The sequence below is a fragment of the Protopterus annectens genome, chromosome 7.part1 (assembly GCF_019279795.1).
Source record: "Protopterus annectens isolate FY-2018-M chromosome 7.part1, PAN1.0, whole genome shotgun sequence".
Taxonomy (NCBI): domain Eukaryota; kingdom Metazoa; phylum Chordata; order Ceratodontiformes; family Protopteridae; genus Protopterus; species Protopterus annectens.
In genome coordinates this window covers 484,308,521-484,333,836 of record NC_056740.1, presented here as the reverse complement: position 1 = coordinate 484,333,836, position 25,316 = coordinate 484,308,521, and the positions used below count along the sequence as shown (strand labels likewise).

The following is a 25,316-nucleotide window of genomic DNA, read 5'->3' as shown; positions in this document are numbered from 1 at the left end:
GATTGATTGATTGATTGATTGATTGATTGACTGACTTACTGAGATCATGGATGTGATGTGCCTTACAGCTTTTATTAATTCCAGGCTGGGCTGCCTTTGCATCATTTACTGACTTATTGCAATAGCAAACTAAAACTAAAAAACAAAAACAGATCAATACAAATTTCATGGTGGGGACAAGTAAGTCTCTTGTACCCACTTGTATATACTAATTTGAAGTCCACTGTACCTCTCGAGGTAGCAAAATACCTCCCAGGTGTAAAAGCTACTTCTCGCTCTCTCTTTATGAAAACACTGAATCCAAATAAAGTCATTGAAACAGCATGTGATGAACCCTAATTCAATAACGTGGCTACATTCCCTTAGAATATGTATTTCTTATATAAGCAAGACTGACTATACTCATGGGCTTCCTTCTGGAAGTTGCCCCAGGAGCATTCATCTGATTGAATGACTTACTCAATGTCACAAAAAAATGCAGCCGAAGATAGACAGAATCACACCCAGCACTATATAATAAGGCATACCAGCAGTTTACTATCTTAACTCTGTGAATTAAACCTGCGACAGAAACCACCATTCCATTTCTTCTTGGAGAAAAGGTTTGAGCATACATTTAATCAAGATGTATGATGCTGTACCTTCTGTGCAATGACAGACAGAGACAGGTAGAGAAAAAACAGACTATCCGTTCGTGGTTTATAATGACATAACAGACATGTTTTGATTAGACACCTAACAGACTGCGATAGTAAAAGTACAAGTATATGTCTGTTAGTAATGCTACCAACTACCTAAATGGCAGTAACAATACCAGCTACCTAAATGTCGGTAATGCTACCAGCTACCTAAATGTTAGCAATGCTACCAACTACCTAAATGGTAGTAATGCTACCAGCTACCTAAATGGCAGTAACAATACCAGCTACCTAAATGGTAGTAATGCTACCAGCTACCTAAATGTCGGTAATGCTACCAGCTACCTAAATGGCAGTAACAATACCAGCTACCTAAATGTCGGTAATGCTACCAGCTACCTAAATGGTAGTAATGCTACCAGCTACCTAAATGGCAGTAACAATACCAGCTACCTAAATGTCGGTAATGCTACCAGCTACCTAAATGGCAGTAACAATACCAGCTACCTAAATGGCAGTAACAATACCAGCTACCTAAATTGCAGTAACAATACCAGTTACCAAAATGGCAGTAATGCTACCAGCTACCTAAATGGTAGTAATGCTACCAGCTACCTAGATGTTAGCAATCCTACCAGCTACCTAAATGGCAGTAATGCTACCAGCTACCTAAATGTTAGCAATGCTACCAGCTAGCTAAATGTCAGTAATGCCACCAGCTACCTAAATGGTAGTAAAGCTACCAGTTACCTAAATGGCAGTACTGCTACCAGCTAAATAAATGTTAGCAATGCTGCCAGCTACCAAGATGGTAGTAATGCTACCAACTACCTAAATAGTAGTAACAATACCAGCTACCTAAATGGCAGGAATTCTACCAGCTACCTAAATGTTAGTAATGCTACAAGCTACCTAAATGGCAGTAATGCTGTCAGATACCTAAGTAATAGTAATGCAGTAATGCTATCAGCTACCTAAATAGTAGTAATGCAACCAGCTACGTAAAAGGTAGTAATGCTACCAGCTACCTAAATGCCAGTAATGCTACCAGCTACCTAAATGTTAGTAATGCTACCAGCTACGTAAAAGGTAGTAATGCTACCAGCTACCTAAATGCCAGTAATGCTACCAGCTACCTAAATGTTAGTAATGCTACCAGCTACCTAAATGGCAGTAATGCTACCAGCTATCTAAATGTTAGTAATGCTACCACCTACCTAAATGGCAGTAATGCTACCAGCTACCTAAATTTTAGTAATGATACCAGCTACTTAAATTGTAGTAATGGTACCAGCTGCCAAAATGTTAGCAATGCTACCAGCTACCTGAATGGTAGTAATGCTACCAGCTACCTAAATGTTAGCAATGCTACCAGCTACCTAAATAGTAGTAATGCAACCAGCTACGTAAAAGGTAGTAATGCTACCAGCTACCTAAATGGCAGTAATGCTACCAGCTACCTAAATGGTAGTAATGATACCAGGTATCTAAACGTTAGTAATGCTATCAGCTACCTAAATGTTAGTAATAATACCAGCTACCTAAATGGCAGTAATGCTACCAGCAACCTAAATGTTAGTAATGCTACCAGCTACCTAAATGGTAGTAATGATACCAGGTATCTAAACGTTAGTAATGCTATCAGCTACCTAAATGTTAGTAATAATACCAGCTACCTAAATGGCAGTAATGCTACCAGCTACCTGAATGGTAGTAATGCTACCTAAATGCCAGTAATGCTACCAGCTACCTAAATGTTAGTAATGCTACCAGCTACCTAAATGGCAGTAATGCTACCAGCTGCCTAAATGGTAGTAATGATACCAGGTATCTAAACGTTAGTAATGCTATCAGCTACCTAAATGTTAGTAATAATACCAGCTACCTAAATGGCAGTAATGCTACCAGCAACCTAAATGCCAGTAATGCTACCAGCTACCTAAATGTTAGTAATGCTACCAGCTACCTAAATGGCAGTAATGCTACCAGCTACCTAAATGGTAGTAATGATACCAGGTATCTAAACGTTAGCAATGCTATCAGCTACCTAAATGTTAGTAATAATACCAGCTACCTAAATGGCAGTAATGCTACCAGCAACCTAAATGCCAGTAATGCTACCAGCTACCTAAATGTTAGTAATGCTACCAGCTACCTAAATGTTAGTAATGCTACCAGCTACCTAAATGGCAGTAATGCTACCAGCAACCTAAATGTTAGTAATGCTACCAGCTACCTAAATTGTAGTAAGGTAGTAATGCTACCAGTTACCTAAATGACAGTACTGCTACCAGTAACCTAAATGTTAGCAATGCTACCAGCTACCAAGATGGTAGTAATGCTACCAGCTACCTAAATGGTTGTAATGATACCAGCTACCTCAATATTAGTAATGATACCAGCTACCTCAATATTAGTAATGATACCAGCTACCTAAATGTTAGTAATGCTACCAGCTACCTAAATGTCAGTAATAATACCAGCTACCTAAATGGTAATAATTATACCAGCTACCTACATGGTAGTAATGCTACCAGCTACCAAAATGTTAGTAATGCTACCAGCTACCTAAATGGTAGTAATGCTAACAGCTACCTAAATGGTAGTAATGCTAACAGCTACCTAAATGGTAGTAATGATACCAGGTATCTAAAAGTTAGTAATGCTACAGGCTACCTAAATGTTAGTAATGATACCAGCTACCTACATGGCAGTAATGCTACCAGCAACCTAAATGTTAGTAATGCTACCAGCTACCTAAATGGCAGTAATGCTACCAGCTACTTAAATATTAGCAATGCTACCAGCTACCTAAATGTTAATAATGCTACCAGCTACCCAAATGGTAGTAATGATGCTCATTACATCTGGTCAACATGCTCTGCCCGCTAGGCATAATTATTTGCTGACATCTTTCTAAACCTAAAGGAGCTCGTCCAGGAATGCATATAAAGATAAAGCAGTACCCCTTTTGTAAGAACCCCATATTTCTCCAGGATGCCCCTCCTTGTCTCTGCAGAGTTCTCTCCTGCATCCCTGTAGCACTCCTTCAATTGACATCAGATCCCTGTGCAAGGTAATCTGCACTCATACGCTTTGGTTGGAGACTGATGACAAGCAAACAATCTTCTCCTTTGCATTGCCTTTGAAAGACCCAATTTAGTCCCAGTAAATCTCTCTGCAGCCTATTCCACTCCAAGACTTTGAACTCAAATACCTTCCACAATCCCAACTGTGTACTCCTGTGCTCACAACTTCATAGCCACCTCACCTGTGAAAAGCCACATAACTATGGGCTAGGCTTATAAATGCCCTTGGGCAGATAGCCTAGTATGAACCTATGAACCTATGAACCTCACCTCCAAGCTAAGGCACTAGGAAAGTACCTGATCTCTTTTCCCCTTCTTTGTCCACCTCAGTCCTCCTCAGTGAAGTCCCCAGCAGACCCTGTAAGTCTTCTCTGCAGCAGTCCCTGACCTCATCAGCATATCATGACTGACTAAAGACTGGAAGTCCAGAGACAGCTACTGAAACTATGGAACATGTTTACCACCAGACATAAACAGACATGCTGATCCACATGTATATGAGTAACTTTACAATTAATTGAATCTCATTTATTCAAGGATCTGTCTCATCAAAACTTGCTCTGAAGTTGTGTGATCTCAGAGTATATTGTATTAAGTTAAGGGGTGCAGAAGGCATAGCCCCTTGCATGGCAGATGTGGATGTTTGGTCCACCTGTTTACTCACAACATTTCTTACATTTGTTTACTGGTAATTTTCAAGACAACATCTCTTCAAACAAACAGAACTTGAATAAAACTGGCATATCCTGTACCAGCCCACAAAGGAGCAGAGCAGAAATGGGACAAAAATAGAAAACTAATAAGTAATCCCAAATGGCAGCATGTTTCAGATAATGAGGGGTGCACGAAAATGCACAACAGTCACAAATGAGCAGTAAAACAGCTAAGGGGTAATGTGATTTCTGTTTTCTTTTTATGGAGCTGAACTGAACAATCAAAACAGGAAGGAGGTTCAGTAGAAATACAGAGGAATGCAAAAGCATTTCTAATAAGAAACTGGGTTATCAGTAGGCAAGAAATGTGCAGGTAGGGTAGAATAAAGAAACCTAATTTGACAACATTGCCTGTTTTTATGGACTTGCATGAACAGTCATAAGGAAGCAAAATGAGTGGAGAATCTTGTGCCATTATGAAAATATTCTGGCTGACTTTGTTCACGTGGTTTGCTTTGTAAAAGACAAAAGGTTAGCAGAACCTGCTACTGGAAAGACAGAGACAGAAAGAGAGAGACCATAATTATTCAAAAGCATGCAGTTTATAGTACTATAGCTTAAGAAAGATCACATAATTATCGTGATGAATTCCAACGTGCTGCAGATGAAAGCTTTGCTCATGAATCAACTGCATTTAAAGAATACACATCTAGCTTTTGTCTCCAAATACAGAAGTAAATATCATGTCTACACTTTTATTGTCAGACACTGAGAATTCCAAAATATAAATTGAATGATGCACAGCTATGGCACAATAATGTTCTCTGTTTCCAAAAGTTTGGGTAAATTAAGCCCAATTTACCTGTCTTCACCTCTTATTTTTCCAAGGTATAACTCTCATCCCCTTACATCTTTGTTTTAATGATTCACTATTTATTTTTGTGTTAGTATAATGATCTCACCCTTAGTCCATATATTGTGTTCATTTCTTCACATTTCACACTGTCTTCTCTTTCTTTACTATTTCTCACAGTTATTTGTCTTCATTCATATAATCCTCAATTGTCCCACTCATTTGCTCTCCCACTGGATATATTTTCTAAAATGGTCGGTGGCTGCCAAATCACATGCAGTGAACCACAACCTGGTCAATATTCATCCAGTATAAGTGCTGCTTTGTACAATTAGGATTTCTCCCTTAATTCTGTAACTCAACTTTCCTTCTGCGATCATTTCACCCTAATATTCACACCACAGTCATATTAATTGTGCCAAATAAGTTGCAAATGCATACTGTTGTAAATCAGAAAGGCCCAGTCTTCCATAACAACCTGGTAATTGAACTTTAACCTCTGAACTCCTTCTTCCTGTGCTACCCACTACACATTTGCTTATTTTTACTTTGCAGCCTAACTAAACCTGGGTGAAAGGTAACAAAAGGATATTCCTGATCATAAGTAATATATCATTACTTTCAGAAACTTAATTGGCTCAACCATTACCCTGTCCCTTCCCCCTAAAACCAGTGCTCAACTCCCTCAGCTATTCACGTTAAGAGCAAAAAAAAGGGTTTCTGCAAAAATTGCAGGATGCTTCCTACTGTCGTGCAAACAGTATCCAATCTGTGACATCCTTCCCCAAGCTCTTCAAGTTTGTTTGTGTCTTTCGGCTTTTCCCGGTTAGGGGTCACCACAGCGGAACTCTGGTCCACTAATGATTGGTAGTTGATTTGTACATGCCGAGTTACCAGCCCTGATGCACAACCTTCAACGAAGGTACGGCCATTCACGCATGTCTCCACGCAGAAGACGCTCTAGCTGAGAATCGAACCAGACAGCGTTTTACTGTGAGGCGACAATGCTACTGCAGCACCACCACCGCCAAGCTCTTCAAGTAAAGAGCAAAAAAAACTATATTCCTTTTACTGGCACAACAACCAGGTGGCCAGACATGGGACACATGCATACCCCTCTTGTTCCAGCCATTCAGGTCCTGTTTCTATGCCTGCCCACAACCATCCTTCCTTACATTACAGTAAACAAAAAAATAGTAAAAGAAAAACTTTTCTCTTTTAGGTTCATAGGTTCACAAGTGTGTACTAGGTTAACAACCACAGGGGCCTTGTCAAGCCGAGCCATGCATCTGTAGCTACGGTTTATACTCTGCACAGAGTGCTAGAGCACTTAGGTTTTACTTTAAATAAAAAAAAAATAATAATTTTTAATATTCCTCTCAACCTCCAGGAGAAACACTCAGGGACAAATGGCTCTAAAATCAGGGATTCCTAATTAAAAATTATGCACATTCAAAACCATCAGCAAATTATTTATATGCAGACTGCACACAACACTTACACCACACTGTGCATCACAAGTGCTAACTTACTCCTAAAACACACAATTAACAGCAAACTACATCGCAAGTATGGAATGTAAAACTTGTACATGCAATAGTCACTTTCCCTTTTCCTGGCAAGTGCTTGTCTGAAGCTCTGAGGCAGCGATTACTGGCGCAATCTATCATGCTTACTATATTCCTCATGGCTGAAGATCCTTGAATCTCAAACAATAAGAAGAACAGCTTCCACCAGTATGTAACTTTTGTTCTTTTATCCCCTTTAGAAGGGTAGTAAACACGCTGCTGAAATTTAATGGAGGTTTTGTCTGAGAAAACAAAGCAGATTGAATTATCTACTTTGACGGCATCATGTAAATCATGTATATATATATATATATATATATACATGTATATATATCTTCTTCCATAGCAGCCGCAGTACAAGTGATAGCAGCCATGCAACATCAACCAAAAGTCAGAAAACCAAAGCTTGACTTTTAAAGCTCCCCCTGCAGAGGGTCTGTGCCAATATGCAATATCTTTGATTAACACCAAATACTCTCCAGTCATTACTGCCCAGTATGGAGAGCATCAGACTTTGACTGCACTGTCAGATGCATTTCCAATATAGCATTGTTTGCTGTTAAAACAGCAGCATAAGCAGTGGTGCATAGAAGGTGTCTGTGCCACAGTGCTAGAACTAAGGCTAATATATACTCTGTGCTAGAACTAAGGCTAATACACACTGTGTGCTAGAACTAAGGCTAATGCATACTGGGTGCTAGAACTAAGGCTACTACATACTATGTTCTAGAACTAAAGCTACTACATACCATGTGCTAGAACTAAGGCTAATACATACTGTATGCTAGAACTAAGGTTAATATGTACTCTGTTCTGGAACTAAGGTTAATACATACCCTGTGCTAGAGCTAAGGCTAATATGTACTCTGTACTAGAGCTAAAGTTAATACATATTCTGTGCTAGAACTGAGACTAATACATACCATATGCTAGAACTAAGGCTAATACATATTTGTGCTAAAACTAAGGCTAATCTGTACTCTGTTCTAGAACTAAGGCTAATACGTACTGTGTGATCATGTTGCTTCTATCTTGGTTTCGGTACTTTAGCAGCATGTATCACGTGGATGGACATGCTGTAATTTTTCTAAGTAAAATGGGACATCCCGATCAAATCAGGACACTTAAGACTTATGCTTTTAAACAAATATAGCAACCAGTTGCTACAGTTTATATCCTGCATGGTGCACCATATTGCTCAGGTAAAAATTAAAAAAAATATATATTTTTTTACATTTAAACTGCAGCAAACTGCTAGCTACAAATGTAGCAAGCAGTTTCTACAGTTTATATCTTGCTCAGAGCCCTACAGCACTCAGGTTTAAATTAAAAGAAAAGTTGTTTTTTTTCTTTTTTTTTTTTTTTTTTACATTGAAACTGTAGCCAATTGCTTGCTACACAAAGTAAGCAGTTGCTACAGTTTAAATCACATATGGTGTGTTACAGCACTCGGGTTTGACCACAAATGCAATACTGTTTTTTTTCAAAGCTGGTATTTCACTAAGAGCGACTGGGATGATGGCTGGCCAATCAGATTACACCTTCTAACACTTTGCACCCAGGGCAGTTGCCCCTTTCACCCCACTCTAGCTGCACGACTGATTACTTTAACAACATTTACTTTCTCCAAAAGAGTAAAAAATCTCCCCACTTTCTCTATCCATTCTTTCTCCATTCTTTCATCAGTGACTTGTAGATTTCTCGCATATGTATCTTTCCAAGAGCCTACTACCAAGCCCAGACGTCTCAGATATGTCCTTTCTGTTGTTTTCTACAGGCTCCCTCTTTTCTTCTCTCTTCCATCCTCACCAGACAACTTTTTCTTATTATAACCTAACCCTGAAAATTCCAAAACTGTATAAAATGTCTGCAAAATGTTTGGCAGAACCACATCAGTATCATTAATCATTTACAAAATAAAAGCATATACAAATATAAAAATGTAGAAATGTACTCCTTACACAAAAATGATGGTACTATTTGTAACAACACAATTCTCACTTAATATTCCAGTTTTTCCATTATTAATATAAACAATATGGGAGACAAGGGGCATCTTTGTATTGTTCCAATATTCATCTGTTCCACCCTACAACTTGGAATCTTATTCAATACTTGAAAAAAAATGTTCACTCCACCAAATCAAGTATATTTTGGACATCAAAAAACACGAGTCCTGCGTTCAGATTAGTATTATTATGTTCTATCATAAATGTCCGAAACAATGTTGCCGATAGCGGTTTAATGCTCAATAATCCACAAGTCCAATAAATCCAATGTTGACATCCACCAAAAAAATAACCTTGGCGAAAGCGCTTAGTTGTTCGTATTTTTTTGGTGGATGTCAACATTGGATTTATTGGACTTGTGGATTATTGAGCATTAAACCGCTATCGGCAACATTGCTTCGGTGATTTTTTTTTTTTGTATTGTTTTAGGTCTTTGACCTGTTGGTTTTTTTATTTATCTATCATAAATGTCACTAAATTCCACCAATCAGTCATGACAGACATATGTGTGACAAACCTATTCTGTCCTAACACTAATTTTTGTGGTAATACTTGTCTTATTTTTCTAGCTAATATTTTGACATTGTTTTCAAGTCAACATTTATCAAAGAAATTGACCTAAAATCTGTTGCCATCAGCACATTGTCCATTGCCTTAGGAATATGTACTAGTAATTCCAGGCTCATTTCCTCTGGAACATCTAATTATTTTCCCTCATTGATTAAAATTTTAGTTAGGTGTTGCCTAATTTCTTGTTTTCCCCATTTATAATGTTCCACCATTAAATCATTTAACCCTGCTGTTCTGTTTAACTTTAATCACTGAATGGTCTTTACTACTTCAGCCAACCTTATATTCCTGTCTAAACTTTTCCTTTAATCCTGTGTAAAAGGACTTCTTTTTACAGCTTAAAAAATCACAATCCATTTCATCCCAAGAATTCCTCTTAAATGCTTTTACGTAAAAAATCTTCCTCCTCTCATGAATATCAATAATTGTACCCCCTTCTTCATCTTTTACACTACTAGTAAGATCAGATACCTCTTTCCACATCTTAAAAATCCATACTAAATATTTGGAGCTAACTTCCATGACTAACCAACAATAATCTCCCTTCCTTATTAACTCTACTTCATTCTGGGAAATATCTAACAAAACAAATTTCTACTTTCAAACATTCTTCTAATTTCACAAGTTCCTCAACTTTGCAAACATTTCTACTTGTCTGCCATTGAACTCTTTTTGCTGATATTGTTTGTCCTTTAAACAAAATGTTCCTATCCTTCTCCTAATCCCTTCCTAGAACTGCTTTCCACCATTTCCAAGTTGGGGATTTTAAACTAACTGGGCTCCTCCTACTCACCTCTTTCCCGAAGCTTGTGAATTTGTATTTCTCCAGTTCTGTATTCCATTTATGATGTGCCCATCTCATTCCTTTTACTCCCCTCTCATAGTCTATCATATATCTGCAATATACCTAGCAATAGGGTGTGATCAGAAAGGTCTGTATCTAAGAGATTACATTTGTGAACTGTAGGTAACATTTTCTCGAGCATGAAAATCAAATTGATCTTATTAACTTGTCCAGATACAATCACAGGAAATATGATACCAATGCATTAGCAGTGTAACCTTCTTTAAACATCCACTCATTGCTTACTTCACATTTAGGTTTTCACTATTTTTGCATTTTCTTATGTCCTTCCCTTTACCCACAGAGTCAATCAAACTTTCATCCAAAACTAATTCCTGGTTTTGCATTTTCATAGTGGTGATCAGTGAAGAGTGGTGCTATGAGGATATGCAAATCCTGGATTGTGAGCATGCATATGAAGATGTGAAGGAGTTGCTCTAAACACGTCCCCATCGCAAAAGCATAACATGCTTAACCATAAGTGATAGGAGGATAGCTACAATGCTGTTAAGGTGCTTTACACATATGCATATGAGTTTGATTCATAGACATGAATCTATAATTAACTCATTTGCATGCAAATTGTGTAAATACCCCTGAACTTCTGCAGTAAGCAGCAATTTTCAGGGAGAACAAGGAGATCAAAGGGAGATTAACTGGTGCTTCTGCATACACTGACATTTTTACTAAAGGGTCATCTGGGTAAATGTTTCATCTTAGTGTTTGTGCATACCTGGACATTTTACTGAAGTGGTTGCTTGGGTGCATGTTTCATTTTAGAGCTGGTGCATATAGGAAATGTTACTGAAGGGGTTTCTTGAGGAAATAATTCATTTGTGTGTCAGGGAAGTACTTGTGCATACATGGTCAGACTGTTGAAGTGATCGCTGGGCAAAATAATTTATTGTGTCAATACAAACTAATGAATAGGTTGCTGGGGGAAATAATTCATTTGTGTGTCAGGGAAGTACTTGTGCATACATGGTCAGACTGCTGAAGTGATCTCTGGGCAAAATAATTTGTTGTGTCAATACAAACTAATGAATAGGTTTCTGGGGGAAATAATTTGTGTGTCAGGGAAGTACTTGTGCATACATGGCCAGACTGCTGAAGTGATCACTGGACAGAATAATTTATTGTGTCAATACAAACTAATGAATAGGTTTCTGGTGGAAATAATTTGTGTGTTAGGGAAGTACTTGTGCTTATTTGGACAAACAAGTTCGCGGACTGCAACTCCAATATCAAAGGTAAAGAGTCACTTTTAATAACGGATGTGTGTACCACAGGGATGTCCGACTATGCATTACAAAACTGCCTCATTAGCATACTACAGATTACAACATTTCTTATTTGCATCTCATTATTTTTAAGGCCTTTCACATTAGCATAAATGGTCTCTATGAATCTCACCTTTGCCACACTCATTCATAAGCATCAGGAATACCCCTATCACATTTGTGCAAGAGTAACTAGTAATACCCCTGTCACATTTGTGCAAGTGTAACTAACACCCCTATCACATTTGTGCAAGCATAATTATGAATACCAGCCAAAATCCCCACACAATACAATCACATCATTTATTACAAAGAAATCCCATTTACTCATTAAATTAATAAAAATAAAGCATTGTCACTGTTTTGAGCATAGATATTCCTTATCACAAATATCTTTCAATTTTTTCTTTCCAGAAAAGTTGTCTACCCTGTCCAGTACTACAAAACTGGGTTGTATGAAGAGATAAACGTCTCGTGATCTGCAAACATTCTAGGATATTATATTATTTACATCTAAATCTAAATGGTACTTTCATCTGCAGTTTAACTTATTGTAAACATGCTAATCATCATTTTTTCCCATCAGATCATTTGATGTATTATTTTCCTACATATAGGATAGTTACACCCTACTCAAACTCTAACACATTATTTTATACTGTAACTTAAAACCCATTAACTCATTTCCTTGCTGAACAAACCTTTGACAACCCAAAGTGGCTTCCAGGGTCATTTCCTGGCTGGTATACTCCTCAGATGTAACTTCACTGTTGGCCAGATTACAGGAACCTGGTAGCTATGCAAACATGTATCCCCATCTATATACAAAAAAGCAAAGGTGAAGAACTTCCTTCCCAACCTTAAGGTATATAACAAGTCATTTTTACCCTTATAAAAATATCAAAATAACACCCAGATATATTAAATAATATTAACAGTTCCTTTAAAATAAAAATATCAAAGTAAATCCCCAAAAAGCAGTAAATGAGTAGAATAACATGACAGCTCCAGGCTGATTAAAAACCTTTATTTATGTAAGAGCTTTCACAATTAATCCAACTGCTTCATCAGATATTTATATTACATGAATGAATAAAGACTCCTTTTACAGATGCAACTACCTCATATCCTGTTTCTCACACTTACCAATTAATTAACCATTAAAGAACCCCAAAAGGCATTTCAACAACCAAAACTCTTTCTAAAAGATATGAAGCAATACAACATTAAAGGATGATAAAAAGAAATAAAGACTTTTATAAGAAATAAACTTTAAAAGATTTTCATAAACACATCCATAAATAAACATCCTACTTTCCAATAAAACTACATCCAATAAAATATAAAATGATGTAAATAAAAACGTCTATAGAAAATCACATATGTAAAAAAGGAACTGTTTAAAATAAAGGTATTTGATGAAACAATTAACAGTAAAGCAAAATGAGTGTGTTTAAAACAACATTGTTCATGTTTAGAGTAAAATGAGCACAAGAAAAGTACATTGGGCATGAAAAGAGATTAAACGAGCAAAACGAATATAATAAGGACAAAAAGGGCATATTAAGCAGAAATAAAGCAAGGCAACTGCATGTGTTTTGGCAAAGTGCTATGTTTTGGCATAACTATGACTTCATATCATCTCAAGGGCATAACTAAAGTTATTCACAATATCTCAAAGTGTGTAAAAGTGCTTACAGTGTCTGCTTATTACTGTGCATGTATTTTGAAGAGTTTTTTGTGTGCAAAGTGCAACTATTTCATGAAATACTGTCAAAATATAGCCATTTTGAAAAGTTTCTTGTGCTGGGTGTGTCTGTTCACAAAGTGCCACATTACAGGGTGTTTCTTGCACTGTAAAGAGTTGCCAAGCAAGGTACCACAATTTTGGGGACATTTCAGTGTGCTGTGTGCAGTTATTCGCAAAGTACAATTACTTTGAAATGTTATTGAGTTATGGGCAAGAGATATCCAGTTTATTTGCATTGTGCAGTTATTTGAAATGTTTTTTAAAATGTTGATAAACAACTTCAGCAATGCAAAATGATATTACAAGAGTGTTAAAGTGCCCGAGAAGTTTATTTCGCAAAGTCCAGTTATTCAAAGGTTCTACGGGTTTATCCATTAGCATAATTTTGAAAAACCCAAAAAGGTATAATTTCAGAAGCACAAAGACACTGGACAAAGTTACAGATACTGGCATAAGTTTCTGGCATATGTTCATGTGTATGTTTGAGATAATTTGTAAAACCCTTCACTAGCATGTGTTAATATGGTAGATGAATTTTGAAAGCCCATATCACTTGTATGTGGTATTGCAGAGAACTGGAGAATATTTGAGCAAGAGCACAATATTTTTATACAAGCAGCTTATGCAGATAGAGATGCACGCACCAGGACATTCATTTTGCTAAACCTAGCTGGGTCAGAGGCCATAGAAAGAGAGCATTCATTTGTGTATGCACTTGAAGTATATGAAGAAGAAAGTGAAAACCATCATATTATTGTACAGGCTGAATCAAGGGAATAGCCCAAGTGAAGTGCAAGTTCAGAGAAATGTGTAACCCCCCCCCAGACAAATATTACATTAGAGTGGCATTTCTTTTACACGAGAGATCAGAAACCAGGGAAAACATTTGCAGCTTATATAACTCACCTGAGAAACAGAACTAAAACGTGTCAGTTTGGGGACTTAAAAGATGAGTTGATAAAGGACAGGCTTGTGTGTGGTATTAACAGTGCTGCTGTGAGAAAGATTTTACTTCATGACAGTGATTGAGCATTGAGCAAAGCCATAGATATTTGGCAAATCCATGAGGTGACAGAAAAACACACAAGAATGCTTGTGAGTGACAAGAGCATGGTTTCAATTGGCTCCATGGGTGCCGGAAACCATAGAGCGAGGGGGGAGGGGAGTCCCCCCACTTTTGCAGAGCATCTATACCTCTCAACTGTCTCAAATTACTTCTTTATTTTTTTGTTTTCCGCAGTTTAGCTGATGTCATCGCATGCACAATGATGTCAGGGCTACCAGCCTGTCGGAGTTGAGCTCGTGGCGCATGTATTTCCGGGTTCCGACTGGTTTTAAATGCTTTTGTGAGCGGGAATGGACGGTTTTATTTAGCTGCTTCAGTGAAGGATTTATTTTTAGAAGCTGCCTTTACTTGGAGGACTGAGGATGGAGTCTGGACAACTTTTCAGAGTGAGTAAGCTGGTGTGTGTGTGTGTGTGTGTGTGTGTGTGTGTGTGTGTGTGTGTGTGTGTGTGTGTGTGTGTGTGTGTGTGTGTGTATGTGTGTGTTAGACAAGACACTATTGGATGTGTAGCATCTGAGTCTGAACACTTTTGAAAACTAAAATGTGATTCAGCTATAGGAGCAACAAATTTCCAAACTTGCTGTTACAATTTTAAAGCACTTTTTTATGCAGGGGGGAGGTCTGCACTCTGTCCTTTGCAGAGCAGTGCTCCCCACACCCATGCCACTTATATATACTGATACAATGATTGCTGTACTTCAGAGTAGGAGAATACTCTTAGGCAGTCTCACTTGAGAAAGAAAACATATTCCCAATTTGTACTTCTTGTTCAATCACTGAAATTTCAATGCATTCCCATTATAAATGGTTGACAAAAGGCTCATCCTGGGCCCATAATCCTTTTCATAACAAGACAAAGGACATAATCTGATGACAGCAAGAAGAGAAAGGGAATGACACTGAGCACTGATAAAACGATTACGCATGTACACATTTTGAAATTATTTTGAAATGATCAACATACAAGCCATGCAATTTGAACATGTGTGACCAAATGTTGGTTCTTAATTATTTGCCAGCATTATTAATTACTGACCAACAAGCATTTAAAAGCAGATAATTCACGTGTTGGTATCCGGACATAACAAAAGAGGAGAGGGCACTCTAACAATATGTACGTCTTTCATTTCTAATACGAAAAGCATGCAAGGCTTGCTGATGTTTACACTACTAAAGAACACAAAAGCAGTTACAATTTATTATTGCTGATGGTGCATGAAATTAAAGTATGCCAGTTTAATGCTATATTTTGAGAAACATTTTAAAGTACTTTTTCCTCCTTAAATATGAGGGCATTTGACATTTTTTTTTTAAACAGGATACAACTCAGGATTGTTATGTGAGATAGATAGTGGTAATCCTACTTTGGAGAAGACTCCAAATACAATATATGGGATAAACTGAGTAAGCTTGTAACTGTCTAGAAGCTCAGCAAGTGTAAAGAGGGGGTGTAAAAGTTTGAACAATGGAGGCTGAAGCTGCAGGCTACATATTAGGGGTGGAAGTCTGTAGTGGTGATACTGTTTGTCAGGTGTTTTATCAAGAGTTTAGTAATATGACTGCTTGAAAATTTCCTGAAATAAAAGAAGACATGGGGAGGTTAGTAATTATTTTCTGTTTTTAAAAAAGGGGTATTAATCAATACTGGGGAAGGGTTATATAACTCAGAAACTATGAATGTAAGTATTCTTCAGGAATTTTAACTCGTACATAAAGAGAGCAGCAGTTTTCAAGTCTTGCTTGAAAGGTGATCCATCAAAGCATATCCCACAGGATCTAGCACTGTCCCCCATCATTTTAGATTAGCACATTTCCAAAGTGATAGGCTATTTACATTTAAAAATAAAAATAAGAGGGTCACTGCAACAGAGAACCTTAGATATTAGATCTTTGCAAACATGACTAGATTGTTACATACAGACATCCTGGCATTACAAGTAAAATGTGAGCATAAGGGTTTAAACAGCTACAACAGAAAACAGACTGATTCAATGAATTCAGGTGACTTTTGTAATTCTTGTGTGCATGCAGTCTAGGTAGTTGAACAGCAGAAGGAAGAAAGATATGTGGAATTCTTTTTCTACAAATGCTATGTCTTCAAATCATTACCAGTTCACATTAGCTCTGTTCCTTCCCAAGACTGATACAGGTGCACAGAACACTGCTCTGAATGTAGTGCACAGGGTTCTGGGTTCAAGACTTGGCAGTGAAATGCATGGCGGTAACACAACATTTTATGCAAGCAACTTTCCAAAATTATACATGCCCCCCCCCTCCTCAATTGAAAATTAGTTCAAGAAGCTGTGTAACATGCATACGGCTTACACTACTGTGAGTCTGTATTTATATATTGTGTGTAGAAGTAGACTGTTATCATGGAAATGTTCTGAATAGGGCAGTTTTGTCATTATTGGTGCATGCATTTTGTTCATTGCCTACTGGAAAAATGTTTAAACAATAAATTTAAAATGCAGTTGTGTGTGGAAGTAGACTGTTATCATGAAAATGTTCTGAATAGGGCAGTTTTGTCATTATTGGTGCATGCATTTTGCTTCATTGCCTACTGGAAAAATGTTCAAACAATAAATTTAAAATGCAGTTGTGTGTGGAAGTAGACCTTTATGATGGAAATGTTCTTATTAGGGCAGTTTTGTCATTATTGGTTAAAGCATTTTTGTTTCACTGCCTACTGGAAAAATGTTTAAACAATAAATTTAAAATGTGCTCTAACTTAAGTCTAACAAGTGTGCTGTATTATACAAGGAATATAATTTAATACAATCAGGAAGGTGAATCAAGGAATGCATACATGTACGCATGGCCCTAAAAATGTGTTTGAAAACAGACCAGACGAAAGTGTGAAAGGCTCAAAATCATGGGCAAATTTTAAGCTTTACTCTTGTTACCAAAGCAATGGATGAAGGTAAAACAGTTCACACCACATTACCTTGACCTGGCCAAGCCTTTTGATACAATCTCCTACTCAGGTGTAGTAAAAAAGATGAATAATGTAGGAGTAAACATTTACATCACCAGCTGCATTGTCAACTTGGCTCACAGGAGGGTGGCCTAATGGTTACGGTGTTTGCCTTGCAAACATAAGGTGCAGGGTTTGAGTCTCACAAGAGACAATTGGCTAGGCTTAAAATGGCTCGCAAGGGCAGTTAGCTTAGTACTAACCTATGAACCTATGAACCTAAGGATGCAGGAGATCAAAACAGGGGAAGAGACCAGTCACCAATGGAGTCCCCCAGGGTTCGATGCTGAGACTTTTTCTGTTTGGCATATACACCTCAAAAGAAAAAAGAAATATCGAAGAGCTTTGACCAGCTAAGTTTGAGATGACTGCAAGCTAGGAGAAGTTATTGAATCCCCAAATGACTTAACCATCATGCAGGAAGGTTTGTCCCAAATACTAACTGGTGTCAAAATCATGACAATGCCCTCTGAGAACTGATCCAGTTGTTTGGCATTTGGGAACTTGTGTGTACAGTGACCTAACATTTGACCAACATGTGCCCAGAGTCATAAAGCCTTTCTATATTGTGCAGCTTATAAATAAATTGATTGTGACTAGATCTAGAGATGTTGTTATCCCCCTTTACAAAGCTCTTATTATGTCAATCATTTTGTATAATGCCCACTGTGGCATGTATCTGTCCAGCCCCATGCAACAATCAGAATACCTTCAGAGATACCTTACTAAAAGGATACAAGTCCTAAACAATAGGTCTTGCATGGACCACCTCAAAGATTTATTACTATGCTCAGTATCCTACAGAGTGCTTAGAGGTGACATGTCTGACATACAAAGCATCCTCCGACATAATATAGATGGACCTAATGAACATCAGTAAGTCAAATGGCATCAGAAATACTTAGTCCAGGTATCTAAACTGAATGCTGTGCAGAGATGGACATATATCACAGAAGCTACCGCTGTTCTGGAACAGACTATCCATAAAAATAAGCAAAGCTCATCCATCCATATTCAAATACAACTTGGATCTAAGGATGGGTAATAGAAAATATACTCCAGGATTTCCCCTCATGCCACTAATGGATAGAGGCAGTTCCTAAATGCTGCATCCTTTACATGGCCCCCTCAATTTATCTATGGTATGATCAAAGTTGTTCTCACTAGGGCTAATATACAATTATCAGCCATGTGGGATAGCTAAGATTAATCAGAAAATGTTAATTCAAGCACCAAAAGGGAATTGGCTAAGTTTAAAATGTCCTCCAAGTGAACCTATGTTGTGGTAGTAAATAGTTATAAAAAAATTACCCTTTTTAGTTCACTAAATGCCCCTGTCACCCTCCACACCCCCCCCAGTCTTTAACAGCTTCCGGCACCTATGGTTGGCTTCAGAGCAAATGTAGATAGAATGCAACACATAGCAAACAAAAGCAAGCCCAAGCTGCTTGCTATGTGGTTTCCAGTGAAGAAGCATAGCTATCCAGTAAGTTCTAAGAAAAAAGCATGCTCCAGCTCAGTGCAGTACAAGGATGAATCAGCAAAACCCAAGTCTAGCATTATTGTTAACTGTCGCAATTGTGGTGCAAATCATGAGTCTAAAAGACAGAAGTGCTTAGCATTTGGTCAGCAATGTCACAAGTGTAAAAAATGGAACCATTTCCAAACGTTTTGCAAATTAAGTAAGCTTCACACATTTGTAAAGAAAGGTCACACAAAAAAGCAAGTTGATCAAGTAGAACCGAAGCAGTCAGCTTTCTATGTAGATGGCATATCTGTGCTTGATGAAAGAGCTGATGCAGTGAATTTATTAACAAGGATCGAAGTGTTTTATACTGTCAGATTAATGGAAGATCCACAGAGCTCAAAGTGGACACTGGGTCAAAGTGTAATGTTATATCAGCAGACAAATTTGCTTAAGTGAGAACTAATGAGCAACTCAATGTAGTCAGTAGTGCAAGACTTGTTGCTTATGGAGATGAAGAAATTCAAATCGAAGGTTCAGTTATTTGGCTGAGAACTGTTACAACTTGTTGTGCTGTGTAGGCTGAAGACCAGTGTAATCTTTACTGGGTCTGAAAGATAGTTTAAGAATGAATCTGCTTTCTTTTGCCAAAGAAGTTCATCATGTAAGTGCAGTTCCAAGCTCCAATTTTTCTGAAGCTATTTTCTCAGCATATGCTGATGTTTTCGAAGACAAGTTGGGCAAACTTACAGTTGTGTATTCCATGAAGTTAGACCCAGAAGTCACTGCAGTGATCAGACCAGCAAGAAAAGTTCCAATAGCTATGCAGGATAAAGTTAAGGCTCAGCTGGATAAAATGGTGCAACAAAGTATGATTTGTCCAGTCACAGAACCAACTGAATGGGTGTCGTCTAAGGTAGCAGCTCATAAAAAAGGCTCAGATAAAATCTGAACATGTATTGACCCAAGAGATCTGAACAAAGCATTAAAGAGACCATATCATCCAATGTGCACAGTCGAGGTTGCAGCTCTTCTACCGAATGCCACTGTTTTTTCTGCCTTGGATGCAAAGAGTTCATTCTGGCAAGTGATGCTTGATCACAAATCTTCATTTCTAACTACTTTTGGTACTCCATTTGGCAGATACACATTCCTAAGGATGCCATTTGGAATAAATTCTGCAAGTGATGTCTTTCAGCATGCAATGGATCAAATTTTTTTCAGGTTGTCCTTGTCCCTTAATAGTAGATGATTTATTGGTTGGAGGCAATGGCGAAGCAGAGGATGACAGAAACCTCAAGGAAGTTCTAGACAGAGCACACGAAGGAAACTTGAAGATCAGTCCTCTGAAGTGCAAATTCAGATTTCCAGAAGTTACCTACATAGATCATTTGTTCATGAGTACAGGCTTGAGTCCAGACCTGACCATACAAACAGCTATTCTTGAGGTGTCAGCACCAGATAATGTACAAGATCTACAATGTTTCCTAGGTATGGTCAACTATTTAGGCAAGTTTATACCAGACTTTAGTGAGCTGACAGCAACTTTAAGAGAGCTAATGCACAAAAATGCTGCATGGCCATGGTTGGAACAGCACCAGAAGGCATTTGAACCTTCAGAAAATTGCCACCCCACCTACATTAAGATACTAGGATGTGAACAAACCAATTACACTTTACTGTGATGCTTCAAAATTTGGTCTTGGCACAGTTATTCTTCAAGAGAGCAGACCTGTAGCCTATGCATCCAGAACACTTTCCCAAACTGAGATGCAATATATTCAAATTGAGAAGGAGCTTTTGGCAATAGCATTTGCATGTTCCAAGTTTCATGATTATATTCATGGTGAAGCTATTCAGATTACAACAGACCACCAAACTCTAATTACTATTCAAAAGAAGCCTATGCATTCTGCTCCAGAGAGATTACAAAGAATTTATTTTTTATTTTATTTAATTTCCATTTGTTTACCTTGTTAGTCCAATTGGACACAAGGTGACCATTTTCAGCAGAGACCCGGGAAGAAAAGCTCCAGATACATAGTAAAAAATTATAAAAAAATAATAAAAAAATGATGCTCAAATTGCAAAAGTAAAATTTAAAAATGGATTACACGAAAGGCAAATTGCTCAATCTGGCTGATGCCTTATCTAGATTACCCAGAAATACGACAGAACAGCTTTACGCAGAGAATTTTGACTTTGATGTGATGTCATTTTATTACCACTAAATTTGATGAGTTAAGAGATCATCACACTCAGACTGATCCGGTTTTACAGAAGCTCAATCATTACATAAATGTTGGATGTCCGTCAAAGCAAATCTAGTGTACCACCTGAAGTGCAAACTTACTTTCCTTACAGAGATGAATTGTTGATGAAAGATGGCATTATTTTCAAAGGTCTTAAAATTGTTGTTCCTGCTTCCTTACAGCATGAATATATTCAGATTTTGCATCATGGTCACCCAGGTTTATTATCCACTAAGAGAAGAGCGAGAGAATTACTATTTTGGCCTTTATTACCAAAAGACATTGATATAGTACTTTCTTCTTGTTCAGTATGCAATAGTACTAGGACCTCATTTGCAAAGAGAATCACTTCAGCTAAGTCCAGTTCCTGAACTACCTTGGTCAACCGTTGCAACTGATATTTTTGAATGGAACAATCAATACTTCTTGGTTTTGGTAGACTCTTATTCGAAATGGTTTGAAATTGATCTCCTACCTAACATAACATCCACTGCTGTTATTATTAAGTTGAAATGTCATTTCACAGTTCATGGTAGTCCACTCAAAGGTCTTTCTGACAATGGTACTCAATTTACTAGCCAGTTGTTTCAGAAATTTGAAAAAGCATGGGACTTTGTACATGTCACTAGTAGTCCTGAATATTCTCAGTTCAATGGTCTAGCTGAATGTGCATTGCAGAGTGCAAAGCAATTACCTGAAAGGTCAAAGTGTGACAATACTGATGTGCTCTTGAATTTGCTTAATCTCAGAAACATACCCTGTGATGATATTCTTGGCTCACCTGCTCAAAGGCTACTTTCCAGGCAAACTAGAACTATGCTACCCATTACTTCCAGTTTATTGAAGCCTAAACCTAAGAACAATAAAGCCATCAAGGCTAAATTGTTTAAGAAGTGTAATATCCAGAAATCTAGTTATGACAGATCAATCAGATTACTTCATCTGTTGAGGGAAGGAGACAGTACGAATCCAGACAACAAAAGGTTTTGATCGAATTGGACAGATTACAGGCAACTGTGCAGAGCCAAGATCCTACCTGGTAAACTCAGAAGGTGTGGAGTAGAGGAGGAACCATGGACATCTTCTTCCTGTACCAGAAAAATCATCACCATCACAGCACTGTTTCTGTGAGGCAGACTTCAAATCTAAGAATGAATCAGACACTGTTCTAATACCAGAATGTGTCCAAAATTCTGATCCATTCCAGAAAATGTTCCAAACATTCCACAGGTCAAACATTTTGCAGAGACAGTTCCAGTTGCTAAATCTAATTCCCAGTTTTATGTCACATGATATGGACGAGTATCAAAGCCTAGTGTGAAATACACAACAATGTGGACTTGATTGTATATATATGTATATATATATATATATATATATATATATATATATATATATATATATATATTTAGTATTGTATAATGCATGACAAACAATTATCTGTGATTTCTGCATGCCAAATAGACTCATCGCATTGTATGAGGTATTTCTCAAGAAGGAGGATGTAGATCAGAGCAAGTGATGTGCGCTGTATCTTTAAGAAGCATGTCAAGGCTGTGCGTGCACGTATAAATTCCAGACACGTGCAATCCGTAGTGCCATTTTGTAAGAGAAATCAGAGTGAGAGCATGCATGATCGCAGTTGTTAGTCTGTATATACGTTACTTAAGTTAAAATCAGTAAACTTCTATAGTGACGTGTTTATATAAAATAAAGCTGCTTGAACAGAACCCACAAAGACTCTTTTATTGTGTCCAAAGTAGAATAGCAACACTCCCCTTCTCTGTCTGGCTATTATCAAAGTCCTTTGGTTTCTTCTACCAGACCCTGTGCTGTATAACACATACGGATGTCCATTTGCACTTTACTTTCACTGTAATCTAACACCAGAGGACTACACAGATCCAGAAAAGATAACTATCTCCTTTTGAGGGGCAGGAAGGAAGGTGGGCACTATTTCCGGATAGGATTTATATATCCTTGCATTTGTATTCTAAGTTGGGGAAACTACTGTTTTGTTAACTTTGAACATTAAGTTTTAGACGCACCTTATTTTTCCTTGAAAGAAAAATAAGACTGAATTTCTTTCCTTACTCATATTTTTTTTTGTTCAGTCCATCATTAAAACAAAACGTTGTAAAAAAAGTCTGAAATGCACTATAGAGCATCTAGAACTCCATGGCAGTTTGGTGACCTAGCAACCCCCTGAACCCCCCAAAACTGCCGCATTTATATCTCCAGCTGTTACTTACAATACAGTTTGACCACACCCAACGCAATGTCATTGGTCTGGCCACATCCACCTTTGTCTCACTTTGGAGATGTAAAAAGGCAGCAATCCTAACACAAAATTTCCAGTCATATACTCAAAACAGGGCTAGTCATAAGAACTGTAGCTAAGATGTCCTTATTCTGGATATCATAAGGCTAATTAGCAAGGGAATTTCTCTGAAAGGTAGCACAGTCTATGAATATTAGAGTAATGTGCATTATAGCAAATAGAGAGAAGTCAGAGCAAAATGGGCCCTGTTTCTTTATTATTTTATTTCAATTCACTGAGTGCACTTGTTAATGGCAGTCATAGATATATAAATCAACCTGATTTTATTAAACTGCCTTAATTCTAGCTTATTCTGTGAGAACAAATATACTTGTTGCACACTGATAGAGAAAATAATTTGTAAAGTTGACTAAATTAAGCAATATGTTTTACTGAATACTTGATAGGTTCATAGGCGTAGACTAGGCTAGCTGCCCTGAAGGGCCACTTTAAGCCTAGCTAATTACCTGAGGTCAGAAGCAAAGCATGTACCTTATGTTTATGAAGTGAAGACCTTAACTACTATGCCAAACCCACCCCTGGTTTTGATACCTGTTATAAGTATGGTGGGTTTACAAGGATTGCATGTGCATTTGTTGCAGTCTTGGGAAGATTGGAAACTGACTATTCAATTAGGATATGATGTTTGAAATACTAAAGAAGTAGGTGCTATAAGTATGTATGATGACTGGTGTAAAATAAGGGTCATGGGAAGGAGGAAGTGATGTAACTGAAGCTCCATATTAAAGAAATTGATGTCATTGGCATGGTATGACATTTCTTTCTTTTGTCTTACCTGTTGAGAAAATAGCTACAAACAGGTATATTACGGTTTAGAAAGGGAAAACAAAACAGGATATAGGCCTGTACATATACATATATATATATATATATATATATATATATATATATATATATATATATACACACACGGGCCTATATATTTGAAAGGGATAAACAAACATTATCTGATGATCTAATAGTGCAATAATAAACTATATCTGTCTAGTCTCCATGCCAATTGTGTACAATGGATTAATCACAACTCATTCTAAAAAATCATTACCTATGACGCTGCATGTAAACAAACCACTTGAGAAGGTAAAGAGCACCACACATTTTCTTTTATAGTTTACAATTAATGCTCAGCTTAACAGAAGTAGAACTGGTGGCAGGGTGTCTTCTCACAATTTTCTATTTATCCACAAAGTGCAAACATTCTGGAAATGTTTGAGATTGCTTAGGTCATACAACAGCAGAAAGCTCAAGCAAAGTGAATGCAGCTTGTCCATGGAGTTTATAAAGAAAACCCAAACCATTTCACTTACAGAAATCCTATTCCTATGTAGAACATTTAACCAAAAGGATTACCAAGGATAAGGTCCAAGAGAATAGAAGAGAGTGGCATAGCATGATTCAAGAGAGAGCAGGCTTAAGACAAGACCTCTTGTCAACAAATACTTACTAGTTCATAAGCACCTGCATATTACACACCACAGCATCTGTACGGCATAAGTTCATTGTGATATACTTGTGCAAGGGTAATGCTTAATTACTCCTGCGTCACTAACAAAGCTTGTACAAAACTCCTGTTCCCTGTGGTTGCCATGCAGTGTTCAGCACAAAAGACATAGTGTGTCATACTGACATCTCTGTGGGGGTGTGATACATTACTGGGATTGGGAGAACACCACAACTGTCACTCTCACTGGTGTCGCAGTGACCTGCATGCCATTAGGGGATTTGGAGTACATAAGGATGCTCTCACTCCATTGACAGCTCTCAGGGACAGGTTTTTAAGGGGACTGGGAATGAGTGACTTATTGAAGGACAATGAGGGCAGTTAATGACGACAGGGGAGTGCATCCTCATTGCTGGAATTCTAGTAAGGGGTCAAACCACTCTTATGGCTGCCTGGATCCCCCCCCCCCAGGATGGGTCTCACCCCCACAATAAGGACGCCCACTACACAGGAATAAACA

The 25,316-nt window shown here is 37.6% G+C and overlaps 1 protein-coding gene across 1 annotated transcript in view; it reads right to left on the bottom strand.

Annotated features, from left to right (window-relative positions):
* The window catches only part of MST1R (macrophage stimulating 1 receptor), a 1,081,737-nt gene that overhangs the window by 29,732 nt on the left and 1,026,689 nt on the right, over window positions 1–25,316 (bottom strand). The window lies entirely within an intron of this gene.